The sequence below is a fragment of the Lepisma saccharinum genome, chromosome 29 (assembly GCF_977018435.1).
Source record: "Lepisma saccharinum chromosome 29, izLepSacc3.1, whole genome shotgun sequence".
Classification (NCBI taxonomy): domain Eukaryota; kingdom Metazoa; phylum Arthropoda; class Insecta; order Zygentoma; family Lepismatidae; genus Lepisma; species Lepisma saccharinum.
Genome location: NC_139257.1, coordinates 44,253,880 through 44,273,679, shown reverse-complemented (window position 1 = coordinate 44,273,679; position 19,800 = coordinate 44,253,880). Strand labels below are relative to the sequence as shown.

The 19,800-nt window shown below is 44.3% G+C and overlaps 1 protein-coding gene across 1 annotated transcript in view; it reads right to left on the bottom strand.

Annotated features, from left to right (window-relative positions):
- The window catches only part of conu (Rho GTPase-activating protein conundrum), a 327,867-nt gene that overhangs the window by 209,914 nt on the left and 98,153 nt on the right, over window positions 1-19,800 (bottom strand). The gene's annotated exons all lie outside the window — the stretch shown is intronic.

Sequence of the window (19,800 nt, the reverse complement as noted above, 5' to 3'; positions counted from 1 at the left end):
ATGTTAAGGGAGAAAGATTATACTGAGTCGAAACCATATCTGTATCGAAAAGACGTTGCTTACTTATTCCGGTCCACTTCTATGCTATTGGAGTCGACGTTTTACTTAATCTTGCCATCTACTGAAGTTAACATAAAATTTACAACATTGTACTTTAAATTCGACAGACTCTGTTCATTTATAAAAAAGGACAGCAAAATCTTTTTATTTAAAATTCAATATTATCCAATATAAATAAAGCTCCAATCCACTCACCAGAGTGGCCCTCTAGGACCCTGATAAAATTCAAGGGTACAGTGGGATCCATGAGTATTACCGTGCAAATTGTCCATGACTATCTTCATTAATTTTTTCTCTTACATCTTATGTGTTTTTAAGGGATGGATTTTTATGTACGCTGGTGCAGAAGTTGTCAAAAGCTTGTTTTGAGTTTTCTTTTAATTCTTGAAGCTCTTATTGGGTTAAATAAAGTGCACGAACATGGTGATGGACAATTTGCACGATAATACTTATGGATCCCACTGTACAATCAGATGTTTTCTTTTTCTGTTTCAACCTTACGTATTACCGCCTCTCACCACCCACAAACTCTCACACAAATATATTAACAATACAAAGGATCCAATCCTATCCAAAAATTCTAATTCAATTACATTAAATAGTATATTTAAAATATTTAATTAAATGTGCGGAGTTCACAGTAGCCATTTTGCATATTCAGACTCGAAATAGATCCACTGAATAGTGCATAGCTGCTTTCAAGGGCTACACATATTTCGTAAATTAAATCTTTCCGTTCTCAAAAATGACAATCGTGGGGTATTTTACGGCGAATTTGCATTTACCATATACTATATTTTTATACTAGTTCTTCATCGCTTGTATTTAAAAATGTTAATTTTTTCAAAATTTCGGAGGGGGCTGTAGCCCCTTCAGCCCTCCCCCTGCGTACGCCAGTGTGTGAGTCATTCATTATTTTTTTTCAGTGATCAGAGCCCCCTTCCACCCAACAATTTTGACAAGTCGGCGCCCCTGGTCACGGAGTTATGAGCGAAAAACATTCAAGGGAAAAAATCACGGAATATAGTTTCTCCACGTTACCCATTTCCTAACCGATTTTGCGTTTTCTCTCAAATTTTCTCTTTACTGCGGTTTCATCTTTTGACTGTTATAGCAAGTATCTCCTCTGGGTCGCAAAAAGACATTAAGGAAATTCCCTCCGATGCAAGATTATAATGGACGAGACCGTGAACCGTTCCGACAACCGTTAACTCGCTGTTTTGTCCCTGACTCCCCGTCGCACTTGTCGGGATAGAAAGTGAATCCTTTTTTTTTAAAAAAAAAAAAAAAGACTGCGGGCAGGTGTAATGTGAGAAAGACACGTGATTAAGTAATGGTGTTACACATTCGTACAATATGGGTTTCTCCCACGCGGAGAGTTGGTGCAACTTGGTGCAAGAGATTCCCACAGGTGAGTGGTATCACATTACCGAATGTGTAACTCCATGTGAACTTCATACTGCGTGTTCCCTTTATACACTATATGAGAGAAGGGATTCCTCTCTCTATTCGCCCTGTTAGACGTTTATAACGCAATATAAACGAAGGAAGAGGAGAGAGAGAGAGAGAGAGGGGGGAGAGAGAGAAAGTGAGAGAGAGACAGACAGATAGAGAGAGAGAGAGGGAGAGAGAAAGAGAGATAGAGAAAGAGAGAGAGAGAGAGAGAGAGAAAGAGAGAGAGAGAGAGAGACAGACAGAGAAAGAGAGAGATAAAGAGATGGAGAGAGAGATAGAGAGAGATTTTACTTTTTTTCTTTTTACTCTCTCCGTTTCTTCTCTCTCTCTCGGTCTCTCAGAAGGAAAGGAGAGAGAGAGGGAGAGAAAGAGAGAGGGAGGGAGAAAAGGAATTTCAAGACATTAGCTCATTCCTGTCGGCTTGTAAACAAGCTCGTAATACACAAAATACAGACCAGAGAATATGTACAGAGAATCTTAGCTGAGATGTTGAAAGCTTCCACACATATTTAAAATTCTAACCAGGAACCCAAATATCTCCAAACGGAAAGTGAAAAATGCATGCTCGACCAGGACTCGAACTCGGGTCTCTGGAACACCGTGCCATTTCTCTACCAATTACGCCCTGCTTTGGCTTGAGCTAGGCGCTGGGAAATACTATACTCTGTCCCGGGAATTTGTGCAGCAAGGCCGCACGTAAGGGGAGACAGAGAGTGGACGGAGCGAAGCAGTACGCAGAGACTTGTTTTTGTTCGTTTTCTCCAGAGATTTCCCGGGACAGAGTATAGACACTACAGTTCAAATCACCAACCCTGAGACCTTCTGAAAACAAAACCACGTGCATGCAGAAAGCATTGCAAACTCATAGAAGTAAAATAATCCACACGAAAATCCAGCGTTGTTACAGGATTCATTCCGTAAGGTAATACAACGGCTAATTTGTAGTATGGGATACGCTGCCGCAAATGACGTCTCACTTTAAACCCAATGCTCTTTCTTTTGTACTTATTGCTTCACCTTTATGGTTAACTCTTTGCATCAGTAATCATTTCCCATAAATTTGGCTTCTTTCTTGCATGCGAATTGAATATATTTTACTTGCATTTTTTTAGACAAAAAGATAAAACATGGTAATGTAATTTCTAAGGTTTGATAAAGATAGGAGTGTATTTGAAATTTGTTTGTAGATTTTATGTAAATAAAATATATAATGAGTAGTACAGTGTCCCGGGTTCCACAACAGAAAATGAGGTATAGTGAGGTACACAGTGTTGCCAACCTCTTACTCGAAAAAATCACCAAGGTTTTTTTTTTTTTTGGTCTAACCTAACCTCAAACAAGGAGCTGGCAATCTTGCTTGAGGCTTTCTCGCAGTGTTGCCAACTCACCCCAAGAATATTTCACCATGTGATATTTCACAGGCGAAGCTAACCTACAAATGGGAGTTGGCAACATTGATTAGTGGAGGTGCACGGGTTCTGCGCTATTATTTGCGATTCAGTGTTGCCAACTCACCCCAATAATATTTCACCACATGTTATTTTACAGGCGAAGCTAACCTACGAATGAGAGTTAGCAACACTGGTAACATCAATTACGGTTCAGTGTTGCCAACTCACCTCAAGAATATTTCACCATGTGATATTTTACAGGCGAAGCTAACCTACAAATAGAAGTTGACAACACTGGTAACATCAATTGCGGTTCAATGTTGCCAACTTACCTGAAGAATATTTTACCTTGTGATATTTTACAGGCGAAGCTAACCTACAAATAGAAGTTGACAACACTGGTAACATCAATTGCGGTTCAATGTTGCCAACTTACCTGAAGAATATTTCATCATGTGATATTTTACAGGCGAAGCTAACCTACAAATGGGAGTTGGCAACACTGATTAGTGGAGGTGGCCGGGTTTTGCAACATTAATTGCCAGTGTTGCCAACTCACCCTAAGAATATTTCACCATGATATTTTACAGACGAAGCTAACCTACGAATGGGCAACACAGACTAGTGGAGGTTGGTGGGTTTTGCAACATTAATTGCCAGTGTTGCCAACTCACCTTAAGAATATTCCACCATATGACATTTTACAAGCGAAGCTAACCTACGAATGGGCAACACTGACTAGTGGAGGTGACCGGGGTTGCGTCCGAATCAGCAGCAGATGTCACCTGCACCGTTACATCCGGGGACTCAGCTAATTTTTGTTGCCCGAATTTGCGGTAGACGTGGAGTCGGAGGGAAGAGCAGAGAGGCGCGACAGATGCACGCTTGAACTTGCTGTGATGCTGCGCTTGGCAGCCATATTCTAACTTTCATTTTGTACAGGCAACATTTACTGATTAGAGGATGTAAAACTCAGTTATATTTTAATATTTTATCGATAATGCAGAAAACGTAAATGATGAAATAGCGTGTTATATTTTTAATATGAGTAGTTAGGTGGAAATCATTGACATGTTTGTTTGCGCCCCAGAACGCGGTGGGTGAAGTTCGGGCTGACACCTGGCGGGAAAAGTGACAGCCGTACTACAAGGGGACATGCAGATTCGGACAACTTGGACGTGACTTCGACGGCACGCGAGAGCAACGGGGAGAGAACAGGGTGGAGCGCTTGCCAATCCGGACACGGTCTTTGTAAACCTCTCCTGCGGGAACGAAGTGCTGTACATGCATACGCTGGCGCCTCTTATTATTTCCGTATTGTGACGCAAGCAAACAAACAAATAATTTTTTTTATTTTTTTAAGATTTCTGGCCCCTAACCCCGCCAGGGTGCGTGGTGCCCAACCCAAAAAGGTTCTAACGGCTGCGGTTCTAGATTACCGCACCTCTGTAGAGTTTCACGTGTTTTTTTTTTTCCCCAAACTTCCATGAAACCCTACAGAGGACCTCCGTAATGCATGCAACGTGTACTAACGACTCTAGTGTTATTTTGATGTTGTAATATTTTTGGATATAGAGTTTTATTGTGAGATATAGATAAAAATAATTATGTTTATTATAATATTTTTTGATGAAGATGGAGAATGTATGTGTGTGTGTTACAAATAAAGTTGCATGCTTATTTTTTAGTGTGTATGTGTATGTGTATGTGTTTTTGATGTTTCGACAGCATCTGAAACGATAAAAAAATTTTATTGTTAATTTTCTCATGTAAAAAACAACAACAACAAAATTTTTGTGCAAAAAGTCTGATTGTCTTGTGCTATAGTGCAAAAACTGATGATATTGTAATTCATAACTGATGAAATTAATATTGTAACTGATTTTGAACTAGTGAAATTTTTGCATTGTGCTATTGAAACTGATTGTGCTAGTACAAAAATTTCTTATTGTGCAAGAAAAGAGGTTAAAAACTTGTTAAAACTGCTCTGTGACCCTCTCGTTCTTCACGTCGTGGACGAAGGACTTCTCGGCGACCAGGATCACACTGCATACGGTGTCCTCGGGCAACGGACTGTTGAACTCGCAGACGACCTTGATGTTGGTTCGATCGTTGACCACCACCTGCTTCCTCTTCGTGGTATTGATGACGAACATGGGTCTGCGGGTTTTGAATTCGCTGGGCGTGTAGTACATGTCCATGCTTCCCTCGGTCACGCGTTTGAAAGAGGTGTAAGCTTCGTAAAGTTTGAGGTAATCGTCTTTGGTCATGTCGAGGTTGTAATTCTCGCGCGGGAAAACTTCGTTGCGTCCATTTTTCAGATAAACATTCTTGATTTTGCAGTCGTCGAACTTGCTGGAATCTTTTTCCTGGTTGTTATCGCGCCCGGTCTGAAAGAGCACCACGACGAAATCTGGCATGTCGAACTGTATGTTGTTGAACTGTGTTGTCACGTCGAATTCCATGTGACTTCCCGACGCCATCTTCTGCACACACTGGTAACCGTGAAAGTGAATCGGCACCTGTGGACTCTTCAAGATCTCCGCTTTGTACTTGAGGGCGTAGTTTGTTTCGTATTCCACGATCGGCATTCTCAATTCCATGCTCCGGATGACGCACTTGGCTGCTTCGGGTAATGTGTTGGCTATCGGCGTGCCGTCGGCATTCAAGTTGGTGTATCGCATCAGTGCGTCGTTGTCGTTGGCCGCTCTTCGAAACGTGACGCGCAATCCTCCCTTCCACATGATCTCTTTGTAGTCGGAGAAGAATCCCGGTAGCAGACGCATGGGAAAGAGCACCGTGTGACTTCTCGTCGATATTTTCGTTCCCGCTTCGAATCCTCCTGCTTGATAGTATGTTGCGTCCGTTTTGGATAATTTTAATGTTCCCACTGCCGTCGACGTGATGCCTGGATAATCTATTCTGTCGATGACGGTGTTGTGTTTCCTCACCTCCACCTGCGAGAACAGGTGAGGTACGAAGTTGTCCACGAGTATCAAATTTGCATTGGGTGGAAACGCGTCTCCGCTTTCCTTCTTCACCACGTCGAATTGAAGATAGAGGTCCGCTCTGTGAGGATGAACGAACCCGTCGCCTACGTCCACGTCGTATTCGATCTCCCTGTTCGCTTCGTTGAGATTGGCGAACGTGCGACGGTTGGGAGGAAAAGATTGCAATTCGTAACTTTCGATTTGCTCCATTTTCACTATGTATGGTTATTTATTATACGTTGATCTCCACGATGGCAGTGGTCGTTGCACCTGCGAAATCCACCACGTCTCCTTTCTCGTTTGTCACCACCAACTCTATGTCGTCTATGCGGTTGCGGCATACTGGAAAATAGATCGGCGAAGAGGGCGTGTAGATGATCGGTTCCATGAATTCGGAACTGGGTTTGAATGTGGCTATGATTCCTGTCTGCTTGTGACTTCCTAACAATCCGTCCGAGGATTTCGTGATCATGCCTTCCGCCACGTTGCAGTGAACATTTAGAGTTTCTATGGCTAGAAATTTAGGAATATTGGTTGCCGTATGTTTGATGCCAGCTTCGAGTTTGGTGTCGTTCTCGAAACCTAAAAGTTCACCCATGGTGCCCAGGTTTATGGTTTCCGTCGCCGATAGGATTTCCACTCTGTGCGTGACCGAATTTTGAGAAAGGTACGTGCCTTTGGGTAACTGAGCTTGCAAAGTGGAAAGATTGTATTGGCCTGGCGTGACGACGATGTGTTCGCTTCCGACACTAATTTTATTATTGTGCTGCGTGACGTTAGGTATGAGGTACATGCTGTAGAATGCACGCAGAGCTACGGATTTAGGATAGACGATGTCGTCGTGCAGCGTGAGTTTCAGGATCGAAGATTCGCTCGTGAGATGGAACACGCCCATCGTGTTTTAGGCTCCACAATGCTTTCTGAAAATGTTCCACCGACGGGTTATTTATTTTAGACATGTATGCGAGAACAGAAAGGCATAGGTGGCCACAGTTAACATCGGTGAAACCCTGGATGCGTTTGTCATTGTAGTAGAGGTTGGCAACACTGAGATACTTCACCAACCTGGCAGGCGGTGTGCCACCGAACGAATCGAAAACAAATGCATTGTTATCGTCAATTTTGAGGTAGCATATCCAATGTGTACCACGATTTTTGTAACGGTCCAGGTTGACCACGCCATACTCCTTTCTCTTCACAGCAGAGGGTAGAGAATCGGACATGAAAACACCCCTGAAGTTCCTTATTCCCAACGGTTCGATCAGAGATTCAATATCGAAGTTGGACAGGGCTTCTTCTTTTTTTTATATTTTTTCAAAGCATCGAGGTTGCTTTTTTGTTTTTTGGTTATACCTTTCCCCTTCTTTTCCATAGCCAGATTGTGACGTTTTTGTTCTTCCAATTCTGCCTTGTTCTTCTTCGAGTCGATGACGGTTTTTGCGATGGCGGCACTTCCGCCGGCCAAACTTCCAACGGCCCCTAATGCTGCCAGGATGGCCGGGATGCTGAATATGAAACCTCCGATTTTTTGCTGTTTTCGCGAACGCTGCAAGCGTCTCAATTGAGGTGTACTGAGAAGTAATTTCATTCCGTGTCCTTTCGTCAAGCAAGAACGTTTCTTCTCACGTTGTTTCTTAGTGAGTAACCCATCGAGGGCACCTAGATTTTTCAGATTGGAGTATGGTATCTGGTACACGACACCCTTAGGCTTCATGTTGATGCTCTATATGTTATTTTCACGATATGTTATTTATATATATGTTTTGAGATTTTTTTGCTTTGTGTAATTTTTTTGGTATGTTATTTATATATAAATATTCTGAGATTTTTTTGGTCCGTGTAATTTTTTTCAAGGATATACTTTGCGCAGAGTCGTTACACAAATTCTATTACGTGCTTTGTTTTTTTACCAAGAAGTTCTTTTGTACCCTTGTACACGATTCGAGTTTTGTTCTCGATTAAAATAGCTAGCTTCTCGTTGGATAACATGTCAGCGTATCGATCTGGTAAAAATAGACTGTATTGTGCGTTGAGCAACAGACGCGCCTTGGGACCATACTGGGTAGAAACAATTGAACCGGAAGTTATCGTGTAAGGTTTGTCCACTTCCAATTCCCGAATTTTTACATACTCTACTGACAAATTTAGCATTTGTTTTAATGCTTGGAGGTCACTCATTTTTTCAGTTGTCATATCGAAGAGAAATTTTCAGTGTGTGTGTTAGAGAAATTTAGTTTTTTTTTTTTTCACGATGTGTGTTATTTATATATACCGAAGATTATTTTTTTCACGATGTGTGTTATTTATATATATATTTTTTTTCACGGTTTGTATCGAAGATTTTTTTGTGTGTGTGCGTTAGAGGAAGAAAGTTCGTGCTTCGGAAAACGCAATGATGTGCGTGATGATTTCTTCCGTCTCTTGTTTCGACTTATGCCAATCATCTGTGAATCGTCTTCTCCCCAGCCTCGCCTCGTGCAGTTCGTCTAACCTATCGTTTAATTTTTCCCCCGCAACCGAAAGAAGAGTGTCGAGATCACCGCTCCTCATTCCACTGATCTCCCGAAGATAACCCTTGATAAGCATTTCACAAGGGATACGAAATTTCGGAGTTGTTCTTGCTACGTGTAAAAGTTTCCCTACATCCTCGCAAGCGTGTTTGAATATTTTACATAGCAGTTCGTGCGGCAAATCGGTTATGCAAGACATGTTGTTATTATTTCTTTTTTACTGTATGTTATTTATTTATACACCCCACCCAAATTTTTGTTTCGTGTTCATGGCGATGGTGGTGCCCAGTGCTGCAACTCTTTCTCCCAGCGAAGCGTCTCTACTAACGAATCTTTCGAAAGCTGCGTGCTCTAACTTTCTGTCTGCTTCGTGACGTGCATTCAGATCGGTGCGAGTGGTGTTGTAGGCAATGTCGTGATCTTTGCATGCGACGTCCAACGGATTCACACCCTTGTCTCCTCTCTCCAATCTTTTCTCGAGTTTGGTACCTGGTCCGCAGAACTGGTAGCCGGGTAAATGCATCTCGAAAGGTAACTTGTTGATGATGTCGTTCACGAGTCCCTTTCCTTCGGCCACGTTCCAGAATCTCGGAGGCAGCGTGTTGATAATTTTAATGAGGTAACCTATGCCCTTGTCGTTGTTCACGATGAAGTTGGAAAGTTTTGTGCTGATCATGTCCACAATTCCTACCTTCTCGTTGTAGAAATTACGATTGCCTGCATTCTCCTCTCCTGCAATAACCAACAATCGGTCTATGAGCTTGCGCACGTCGTCCACCCACACAAACTCTTTGGGCAGGGTGTTGTAGAGTTTGACGCCGCTGCCTGTTTTCACCTGGTTCCAAATCGGTTTGATGAGATTTCTGTACTTCTCGCCGCTGCTCGATTTCACCCTATTCTGCGAGGCGTCGTTGTTCTGGTATAAGGCATCCGTCATGATCAAAATTTCCTTGTAACTCTGGTAATCTTCTTCGGTGTAATCCTTCGGCTGCTTTTTGGCAACGAGTTCCCACAGTCCCACCGTACCCGGATACCTGTTCCAGCTATTCTTATCGCCTAAATTGACTTTAATGTCGTTGCCTTCAAAAGTCACCTTCGATTTCCCAATCTTCCATACCACACCGCCGCCTTCGTTGCTCTCCATGCTCGGATACAATCCGAACACTTCATCCTTGTCGAACTTGCCCGTGCTCAGGTAGTCTCGTGCCAAAGGTCCTAACTCAATCTTATCCAAAGACGACGACGTGCTGCTTATGGCTCGACGTCCTGGCGGTACGTCTCTTAGTTCGAACGGCGTTGAAGGAATGCTCGAAATAGGCGTGGGTACGGTGTAACTTTTAGCTGCAAGTGGTACGAGTTCGTTGATCAAATTTTTATTTTGTTCCGTGACGCCTTTAATTTCTTTACCTAGATCGCTGATGGCGTCGATCACAGGTTGATCTTGACGTTTCTTCTCTTCGTAGAATCCGCGATTCTCGGATTTCCAACCTTTGAAGCGTTTCGCGAGGTAGTTTCGCAACTTGAGATTTTCGTCTTCGATTTTTCGTTTCGTCATAGCGTTATTTATACACGTCGTTTCTCACAACGTTGCAACGTTTAGAAAGTCGTTGATTTTGTTTCTGTATTTTCCGTCGTTGGGTTTTCTCGTCATGTCGATCGTCGCGAATCCGAAATCGTCACTGTTCCAACAGTGGGAGCAGCAGCGTTCCGAAAATTGATTGTAGTTCATGTCTCCGCCTACGTAGTCATCGTACGCGTGCTTGAGGTTGGTGTGATCTTGACGAAACAAACATATGAAATTAGCGTTGTCGCGTACTAACTGTTTTGGAATTTTGGAAAACGTTTGAGCTAGGAAGAAGCAATCTATTCCTTTGTGACGACCTTGCGTGAAAAAATTGCGAATTTCATTTTGATTTTCCAGGATAACATCGTCGAACACAACAACTGAATTTTCACGACAATCGTCGAGTGGCTTTATTTCCGAAGCGAACGTTGCAATGTCCAGACCATCGTACAGTTTCATCAGTTGCTGGTATTTCGCTTGCTCCAAACTTTTCGAAAATACGTAGAGGTGCCTGTTCTTCCAATCTAACCAATTCGGTGCGAGGAGAAAATTGTCCACGAGCAGTGTTGTTTTCCCACACCCTGAAGGACCTACGATCAGACAGCGGATGCTGTCGGGAAGCAACTCGCCGTTCTTTTTTCTTGTTTGACTTTCCGAATTCGGTAGACGCTTCACCACGTTCCATGTACTTACAAGATCACTTCGTTCGCGTTGATCCAACTTTTTTCTGGAAGTCCCAGCCATTTGACAAACAGTTTGTCGCCTTTTCTACGCAATACTTTCTCGATGAGGTACGTGTCGGGATGTTTTGTTTTAGAGAGTTCCTCTTCGTAAAATCTTCCTTTCAAAATCTCGCCACTACTATCTTTTATTATATACGTGTGTCGGTTTCCGGGTAAAACTCGAACCACCGTAAAAAGTTCCGTGCTCCAATTTTTTGTGAACCCCTTCTCGAAGGTGCGTTTGAATTTGCTGATCCTCACCTGGTCTCCAATTTTGAATTTTGATTTTTTGGTAGTCGTGGGAGTGTACTTTGGACAGTAAACTGTAGAAATTAAACGTTGCTCGTCAGATTTCGTAACGTTAGCTGGCTTCATGCCTATCGTTCTGTGTACCGTATCATTATAGGTATCGACGAGTTCCGGCAGTATGTCGACCCATTTGTAATTTCCTCGAAGCGTGAATCGTTTCCACATGTGTGTTTTCAAGGTTCGATTAAATCTTTCCACGATGCTGGCTTTGATGTGACTGAAGGTTGAATAATGTCGAATGTCATGTTTTTGAATAAACTTTTGGAATACGGCATTGTAAAATTCCTTCCCCTTGTCTGTTTGCAAAAACCGAGGTCGTCTGCTGCTTTCGCGAAAAATTGTCTTGAATGCTTCCGTGACGCACGTCCCCGTTTTGGCTTTCAAAGGTAGAGCCCATGCGAATTTCGAAAACGTGTCTATGACGGTGAGGAGATACTTGTTGCCCTTGTTCAATTTATGTACGTTTTTTAGATTGCCGCTACTCATCTCCACGAGGTCACTTTGCCAAAGGTCATCGATTCCCTTGGTTACCACAGCTAAACGTTTGTAGTTGCGGCGTACAGGTTTATGCAATTCTTCGACAATAGCTTGCCTAGACATTTTTTTAGAGATTACGTTTGAAGAGAAGCACCAGCGTGATGGGATTCAAAGAGGGTGGTACTTCGCTCGTGTTTTGAATGATCAGCTTATCGCCGGCACTCACGTCGAAAACGGTGAGATCTTCGTCTTCGTGTATTTCATATATGTTGCGCGTTTCGTTCCAACGTGCCAGAGGAATGTTTCCTGCTTTCTGAACACCACGATTCGATATCAAGGTCATGGTGGGAACGCTAGCTTTTCTGCCGTGAGACCAGTACGAAAATTCGTTTATCTGAATCGTGCCATCGAGGAGAAACTTGTAGTACGGATGATAAGGATGCAACATGTACAGTTTGTTACCTTCGACGAACGTGGAGATTCTCTGTTGATTGGGTACGCTGTTGATTTCGATGGCTTGCAGAGAATGCAGTTTAGCGAATTTAGTATCGACGCTAACGAGGTTGCTGTGAAGCTGTCCCAGTGTATTTTGTACGGGCAACAAATATTCGACTATGGTATCCGTTACTGTAGAAAATGACGGTTTGATTTTCACTTCCACGTTCAACTGCTTGAAGTTTTTGTTGAGTTCTTGCAACTTGGCACCGAAAGAGGCCAGCGTCGATTCCTGCGTGGATTCCAACACTCCAACTTGATCTCTGATGTTGACGACGATACTCTGAAGGTTCTCGACTTGATTTAATTTCGAGCTCTTCTCGGTGAGATCGTTCACGATGCTTCGCATCTCGGTAAACTGCGTGTGAAGGTCGGCGACGCTCTGCGAAGTGGGCAGCGTCGACACCAGCGAAGCAAGTTCGTCTCGAATCTGTTCCACGTTCGCCGTTTCCGTTTCCAGTCGTTTCAGCATACGTGATATGCTTCTTTTCAAAGCGTGCAATTCTTTGGAGGTGGGGAGATTGGCAACCCTACTCTCGAGATCGCTCAACGAACTTTTGATGTCGCTCGAATCGGATAGTGCTGTCACCGCCGTTTTCAATTTTTCCAAATCTTCGCTCGAAGGTACGCTCGTCCGTAACGATTCCAAGTCACCCTGTATGTTGTCCAGTACGTGATGAAAATGAGTAAGGTTCGATTCGACGTTCAAATTTTCTAAATATTCGATCTTCTGCTGAACCGTGCTCAACGTGTCTTGTATGCTCGTCAACGCGCTCGCTTCAGCGTGAATATTTTTAATTTCTTCGTTGATCAACTCCAGAGATGCCTGAAGCGTAGCGATGGTGGTTTGAATGTGTTCGAAATCTTGATAAGCCTCCAATTGAATTTTTATGTTCGCAACGCTTTTGCCGATGACCTGCAGTTCGTCCGACGATGGTAGGTTCGTCATGGTATCTTCCAAAGTCTGCAACTTGGATTTAATTTCTTCCAACGTGCCGGCGAATTCTTCTTGTAATTTGGAAACAACAACATGCAAGCGTTCTACATCAATATCCTTCACGACGATTTGAAGTTCTGAGAAATTCTTTTCGATTGCCGAAGTTCGTTCTTCGATTTCGAGTTTTAATTTTTCCAAATCTTCATTTTTCGATTGAAATTGTTGTAATTTGGCCAAATCATTTTGAAGCTTATCCACGCTCAACTGTATATTTTGAACGTTGTCGTAAGAAGGTACGTCGACATAATTTTTTATGAGCGTTTTCAGTTCGGAATCGATTTTCAGAATGGGGTCGAGACATTGCGTTTGGAGCGTAGCGATTTCCGACTCTAAACTTTTGTTTAAGGTCTCCTGCAAAGCGATCAAATCGCTCCTCAACTTTTTAATTCTGACGTCCAACATGAGAATCTCTTCTGCATGGTCTACACGTTTGGTGTTGCCGAAAATATCGTTAGGCATTTTGGTTAACGGTTATTTATAATAGGATAGACGATTCGTAATTCTACGAAGAGAGGAATAAGTTTGTCGTAATCTCCTAGGAGTTCAACGTACAGGTAATCTCCTGCGGAAACATCGTACGTAATGTTAGAAAGCATCTTGTCGTGCTTGATTCGAAAAATGTTCTTGCCGGTAGATATTTTGATTTCGCCTACGTTTTCCGGATTCACGGTGATTTGAAGTTTTCCATCGATCGGAATTTTGTAAAAATGTAAATTGTTGTTGAAGACGTAAAACATCTTGCCCACATCGTCATCCAATTTCGTCCAAATGCTGTTGAGGTGAACAATCAATAGACCATTGAGTTTAGTTAACATGGAAGGTAGAAATTCATGATCTGTCGTCGCGCGATGTACAGCCTCCATGTTGGTTTGTTTTCGGAAACCAAAGAGATTCATATTATGCTGGTTATTTAAAATACGGTCAAAGTTTTTTTTTTTGTAATGACAGTCAATGTTTTTTTTTTTTATTGTTTTTATGAATCTTCTGTTGAAGATGGGCATATGTTGCAGGTTTTGCTTTCTGCTAAGCGATAGTGCCCCCACGGCAGTGTGTGGATTCCACATTGGAGAACGCACCTCTTGTCGTCGTTGGGATCCAGGGCAATCTTCCTCACTTTGTTGGTGGTCAACACATGGTCGACGCTCTGGATGCGCTGTTCTGCTCTTAGAACCGACGACCTGGTCTTGAGGCAATCCACGAAGTCCTCGAATGTGAGATGCTGCCGAACCACCTGTCTGCCGACACCCTTGGCCTTCTTGGTAACGCTACCCTCGGCTTTGATGGTATAGGCCTTGGCGCGAAGACCTGCAAACTCGAGAATCACGTCTCCGTCCTTCTCATCTTTGAGTTTGCCGGGCACTTTTTTGTTGTGGGCCAGGATATCGTACTGGTTCGGTTGGGGATAGCCTGACGTGTCGAAGAGGTTAACCAAAGATGGAACTGTGGCTATATCCCCGTATGCGTCGGCTGTGCGAACGTGGTACACCAAGCTGTCCGTGTCCGTGTAGAGAAGCGAGATGTTGTGGTCGTAGTGTGGACGTAATATGTCGTAGTACGTCTCGAACATGTGGAGCTTGCTCAGATCCAGAACAGTGGCTCCAACGTAGATGGGCTTGTTGAGCTTCACCACGCCTTGCTTCATGTGAATCAGAGCCAGCTGCTCGTTGTAGATTGTTCGAGACTTGAACAATGGACTTGCAACAAGCTGACGACATCGCTCTTTCCTCGTCACCAATTTTATGTCCACGCGATTCCGTACATTCTCCATGGTTTTGCCAAACACCGCATTATTCATAAGCTTGAAGAAATCCTTATCAAGCTCGGACGTGGCTGCGGTGCGGTGTTCGGTGTTGAGCTCGATATATGGACGCAACCATGGAGAATGCTCGAACTTGAGGATGTGGTGAACTGCGTGGACTGTGACCCCTCGCTGCATCAACCACCGGAGATTCTTGTAGTGCAGGACGTAATTCTTCTTGGGTTCGAAATCCATGACGAGCTTCTTCTGGTTGGAATCGGGCGGACACTTGAACTCGGGTGCAGGGGGAAGATCGCAGAACGAATCCTGCAGCTTCTCGGAGAACTCAAGGTCCACCTCGGCGAAGAACCCATGTTCCGAATCGTCAAAACCTTCAACGTCGAAGTTGGAAGGATCAGCCCACTCGAACCCTCTAAAGGGGAGTGGCTGCATCATGGAGTGCCCGTACAAGTTATTCACGTCCGTATGCATGATGTAGCTCGACGGTTGGGAGGAGTCGTAGCCAGTAGCCATGTGATGGTTGTTGGCGCGCGCGTGCCGTTGCGACACCTGGACCATGCCACCCCGCACGGCGCGTTCCACAAACAGCACCATGTCCACGTCCAAAAGAAGCTCAAGCTTGATTTTCGTTACCAGAAACATGGCTGACCACGCCAGTCCGGGGAGACTATAGAAGTAGGCGGGGTCCAGGTGGTAGATGTTCATTGCGGTCGCCCGGAACGTCTGGAACACGTCGGCGAGGAGCGTCACATCAAGTCTGAGGTAGGTGTCGTGGTAGTCTCCGAGAGTTCGACAACCTAGCTCGCGCCACATGGACTGGGCGTGATGATATTCTTCATCGGTGATGTTCGAGCCCCGTAACTGACTGTAGAACTTCGCCTGGGGAGGTAGCGACGTCTCCGCAAACTTGGTAGAGTCGGTGACGTATTCGTAGGGGTAGACCCCCTTACGCCTGAAGAGACCGACGTCCAAGTTCGGAAAATTCGCAGAGGTGATGAGCATTTTCTCGTCGCTAAGCTTCCCCGCAAGAGCATCGAGGCTGGCTGGGAGGAACCTCAGGGAGTCGAGGAAGCGAAGTTCGACGGTAGAGTCGGATTCTGGGATCGACACTCGCTTGCTCACACTGATGTAACGCTCCTCGTTTTGCGCCAGGACGTTGATTCGCTCGTTGTCGTACCCAAGATGCTTGATCAGGTGGTGAAAGTCGTATCCCGAGCCATTGTGAAAAAACACAGGGATGAAGCGTGGGTCCCGGGCCAAGCGGTTACAGTCGTTGCACCAAGGACCAACGTACCTACCGCTAAAGTGATCGTGGTGATGGACTTTACGGTTGTTGGCGGTGTACTCCTCGACGCAGACAGGGCAAGCGATGGCCTCGTCGTGTCTACGTTGATCATCGGGGGACAGTGGGAGCATAGACTTGGGGGTCAACAGCACCTTCCCTATCTCGTTGGCTTCCACAACCATCCTCTCGAGGAAGTGTTTGGCTGCGTCGGGACCACGGTACACGTAGGGCTCGGGCGCGATGTGTTGATCTCGTCGCACCACAACGTATGCGAAACTGGATGCCTCGTGGAGTTGGTAAGGGGTGGTGGAAGAAACTTCGGGATCGGGATCGCAAGTGGACAGGGGTTTGAGGAAGGCCTCGAAATCCGCGATGATGATAGCAGGGTGCTCTACCATGGCACCGTGCTTGCGGAAACGCTCCACGTCGCCAGGTTTGGGCAAGTCTGCCAACCCAGGTTCGTTGGCTTTGCAGTAGAGCTTGTGGTTAGCGAGCTTCTCGGCGGCGATGTTGCGACCTCTGATGCGCTGGTAATCCTGCCGTTCTCGATTACGAAATATAGACAAGCACCTGGGACAAACTTCTATGTGGGTTTTGTCTTTGGTCAGCTGGCTCGAAACAAGTCTAGAGAGAGAACGGATGAGGGTGTAGTGATGGTGAGTTTCATTCTTGATGAGCAGAAGGTGAATTTCCTGCGCACCGTCGTCGTCTACGTCGCTCACCCGGATAGGGAAAACCACATTTTCGTCGATGAGGCCATAAACGTTGATGGCCAACCGAGGGTTGTGTGTACGGGCCTCGAACTTGCGAATGTCCGAGACCTCCACCGGGTAGTCAATCCCAGCCATCGCATCTTCCAGCTCTGGCTCATAGGGTAGGTAGTGGTTAACTCGGTGTGGATTGTTTTTCCAGTCGACAGGGTGCAACGCCGCAAGCACACACCATACGAAGCACTTGTTATCTTTATTTTGGATGTTCAGGACGGCCGTCTTTGCCGCAATTGCTTTTGGTAAGCGGACGTAGCTGGAGGCGGAGAGAGGCACAAACTTGGAAAGTTTGACGCGCAGCTCGTGAGGCTCACCACACAGCGAACCCCCCGAGCCCTTAGCTTCATGTTCTTCTTGCTTTGCCAGCAGCTCCTCAACAAACTTGCTGTAGATGTCCTCTAGGTTTTCGACATCCGCCAAATGCAGCGTCTTCGCCTTGGTGTTGTGGCAGAAGCTGTAAATTTCATCAGACGGCTTTTTGTACCAGCAACAAAGCGATGCGTAGAATTTAGTGGAGGAGTGCGTAGCCAGTGCGTTGCCAAGAATGGAAATAATTTGGGCTTGCATGTTCTCCAAAAAGCTACGCACGTCGCATGAGTCCTCCGAAGTAAAAGGAAAGTCCTCTAACAAATGCTGGAAAGCAGACTGGTTCGCTTTCGCCACAGTTTTGATGCGCTTGGCGGATGGTGGCGAGTCGGCTTCCGCTTTCCTCTTGGTTGAGCTGGTCGACGGTTGAGTCCCAGATGTACTTTTGCTTAAACAAGTAAGCTTATGCTTCCTGGCATACGCAATCGTAATATGTTTATTGCATCCGGAACACAGTTCAGTGGCAGCCAAATGCTTGTCTGGCACGCAGGTGCGACAATGTCTTGCAAAATTTTTGCTTAATATAGTTTTTTTGCACACAGGGCAACTTTTCATGGAGCGCATTTTTTCAGGGTATGTTTATTTATATATGATCTGTTGGTGGTAGAGTGTTTACAAAACAAAAATGCCTTATGAGAAAAATTTTGTAAGATAATTCTAATTAGTGATAATTCGAGGGGTTTATTTATATATGGGTGGCGTTGTCCTCCTCAAATATGTGCTTTAATCAACTCTATAAAAAAATTAAAAAAAATATATAAGAAAAATATGATTGTGGATATAAAAAAAAAAACACGTGAAACTCTACAGAGGTGCGGTAATCTAGAACCGCAGCCGTTAGAACCTTTTTGGGTTGGGCACCACGCACCCTGGCGGGGTTAGGGGCCAGAAATCTTAAAAAAATAAAAAAAATTATTTGTTTGTTTGCTTGCGTCACAATACGGAAATAATAAGAGGCGCCAGCGTATGCATGTACAGCACTTCGTTCCCGCAGGAGAGGTTTACAAAGACCGTGTCCGGATTGGCAAGCGCTCCACCCTGTTCTCTCCCCGTTGCTCTCGCGTGCCGTCGAAGTCACGTCCAAGTTGTCCGAATCTGCATGTCCCCTTGTAGTACGGCTGTCACTTTTCCCGCCAGGTGTCAGCCCGAACTTCACCCACCGCGTTCTGGGGCGCAAACAAACATGTCAATGATTTCCACCTAACTACTCATATTAAAAATATAACACGCTATTTCATCATTTACGTTTTCTGCATTATCGATAAAATATTAAAATATAACTGAGTTTTACATCCTCTAATCAGTAAATGTTGCCTGTACAAAATGAAAGTTAGAATATGGCTGCCAAGCGCAGCATCACAGCAAGTTCAAGCGTGCATCTGTCGCGCCTCTCTGCTCTTCCCTCCGACTCCACGTCTACCGCAAATTCGGGGCAACAAAAATTAGCTGAGTCCCCGGATGTAACGGTGCAGGTGACATCTGCTGCTGATTCGGACGCAACCCCGGTCACCTCCACTAGTCAGTGTTGCCCATTCGTAGGTTAGCTTCGCTTGTAAAATGTCATATGGTGGAATATTCTTAAGGTGAGTTGGCAACACTGGCAATTAATGTTGCAAAACCCACCAACCTCCACTAGTCTGTGTTGCCCATTCGTAGGTTAGCTTCGTCTGTAAAATATCATGGTGAAATATTCTTAGGGTGAGTTGGCAACACTGGCAATTAATGTTGCAAAACCCGGCCACCTCCACTAATCAGTGTTGCCAACTCCCATTTGTAGGTTAGCTTCGCCTGTAAAATATCACATGATGAAATATTCTTCAGGTAAGTTGGCAACATTGAACCGCAATTGATGTTACCAGTGTTGTCAACTTCTATTTGTAGGTTAGCTTCGCCTGTAAAATATCACAAGGTAAAATATTCTTCAGGTAAGTTGGCAACATTGAACCGCAATTGATGTTACCAGTGTTGTCAACTTCTATTTGTAGGTTAGCTTCGCCTGTAAAATATCACATGGTGAAATATTCTTGAGGTGAGTTGGCAACACTGAACCGTAATTGATGTTACCAGTGTTGCTAACTCTCATTCGTAGGTTAGCTTCGCCTGTAAAATAACATGTGGTGAAATATTATTGGGGTGAGTTGGCAACACTGAATCGCAAATAATAGCGCAGAACCCGTGCACCTCCACTAATCAATGTTGCCAACTCCCATTTGTAGGTTAGCTTCGCCTGTGAAATATCACATGGTGAAATATTCTTGGGGTGAGTTGGCAACACTGCGAGAAAGCCTCAAGCAAGATTGCCAGCTCCTTGTTTGAGGTTAGGTTAGACCAAAAAAAAAAAAACCTTGGTGATTTTTTCGAGTAAGAGGTTGGCAACACTGTGTACCTCACTATACCTCATTTTCTGTTGTGGAACCCGGGACACTGTACTACTATAATGGACATAAACAGCCATATCCAATGCTGTAAGTCCAATAAATATATTGATGATGATGATCAAAACAAGACAAAGAAAGTTCATCAATTTATTGCGGTAGGAAAACTTTGACAAGCACAATGAACTTAGAGATTTGTGTCATAATTATATTTTATAACATTGGTTATTTTCTAAAAATAATCATGTTAACAGCAAGGAAGTAGTGCCATTTTCAAC